Here is a 1,894-nt window from a genome sequence, read left to right on the forward strand (position 1 = left end):
GAGGGATCCAGAGCATCAGCAGCCCCAGGAGCTGAGCAGGGAACCTCAATTTGAGATGTTGTTCTAAGGAGTCCTGATAAGTAAAAGCAATGTTAGAGCTGAGCTTTTATCTCAGACTTGCAAGGGAAGGTCCTCCCTAGGAGGACAGTATGCAAATCCCTGGTGGGTGCAGCAGTGTGGAAAGAGCCAAAGGGAGCGTGGAGGTCTCTTTTGTGAAAAAAATTACTTAAATGTCTTCTCTGTTTGAAGGAAAACCAATAAAGGTAAAGTCCCTCCTGCTTAAGTGTGAAAAATTTAAATATTACCTCTGTTTTCTCATGGAGATATATTCTTAGCTCGTTTCTAAGCACATATTATTGTGTTTTCTAAAGGGGAAAAATGTGGATTGTTTAAAACAAAGGATATACAGTTGCTCACACTTTCTTCAATGTATCCTTAAGAAGATTATCCATCGACCAGGCTCCTCTAACTGCATGATGATGACAGTCTTCCCACTGAGCTCAGTATATGTGTTTTCTCCTCTCAGATCTGAATGAGCGTTTGATTACAGTGGAACTAACACTGTGTTCTAAGGCTATAAGAGGTCATAAAGGGTGTGTAATTTATACTTTATACTCTTAGGAAAAGTATAGATGAAGCCATGTATCACATGGGTAGGATAACCACACCAGCAGAGGACCCAGCCTACATCCAGCATTGACCACCTTGCGATGACTCCTGTCCCACACCCCATCAGATTGCATCCATGAAAGAAACACTGAGGAGGAACCTGGCAAGCCCATGCAACATGTGCAGATGAGAAGATAATAGTAAAATTATTACGTCTTTCATGTGTCATTACATTTTTGGGCGATTTGTTTTGCGTCGATAGTAGCTAGATGCCAAAATAAATATAAAGAGAATGTGGAATTAGAAAGTCACTTATTGATCCTAAATGAAAATTAGTAAATTGTATATGAGAGTTTCTTATACAATTTTTGCAATTTTTGTCTAGGTTTGACATTATGTCAAAATGAAATTTACATAAAATATGTACAAGAAACCTTGAGAGTAATGTACTGAATATTACTAAGAAAAAAATACTGAAGACCCCAATACATGGAATGTTGGACCTTGTTCATGAATTGGGAAACAGAATAATGTAAATATGCTAATTCTCCTCAAGTTAATTCAAGACAATCTCAGAGAATTCTCCTCGAATAGAAAATATCTTTCTGAAGAATTTAAGTATTTTCAAAATGTAAAAATTCGTAGGAATAAAGATGGAGGACTAACAACACCCAATATCAAAGCCTGTAATGAAGAACAGGAATCAAAATGGTGCTGGCAAAGGAATAGACAAACAAGCTGGTGATTTGGAGAGTCTAGAAACTTGTTCATACATAAAAAGTCACATGATTTGCAATAAAAGTACCACTGCAAAGTAGTAGAGAATATTTGTTTTTTAGAATAAATAAATTGTTCTGTATTAATTGGGTATCCATAGGACATCAAAATGAATTACATCTACATTTGACATATGCAACAATTAATCCTAAATAAATAATAAACAGTGCTGTCCAGTTTGCTCAGTTTGTTAGAGTGCCACCATGTAACACCAAGTTCAAGACCTCAAATCCCCATACCAGCCAGCCACTGAAAAATATTAGAAACAAGTGAATGTTAAACTTAAATTTGAAATGCAAAATAATAGTTTCTAAGATAGCACAAAAACATATCTTGTGACTATACAGGTAGGCAAATATTTCTTAAAAAAATACACAAAGGAATAAGCACAAAATAAAATTAACAAATTAGATATCAATAGTACTACTTCATTTTTATAAAGTTGAAAGAAAATGTATACAAATATTATTTGTTAATTACATATAGAAGAAATGAATTGTAGGAAGGA

Source organism: Galeopterus variegatus, unplaced genomic scaffold, assembly GCF_000696425.1.
Source record: "Galeopterus variegatus unplaced genomic scaffold, G_variegatus-3.0.2 Scaffold7591, whole genome shotgun sequence".
In the NCBI taxonomy this organism is placed as follows: Eukaryota; Metazoa; Chordata; class Mammalia; order Dermoptera; family Cynocephalidae; genus Galeopterus; species Galeopterus variegatus.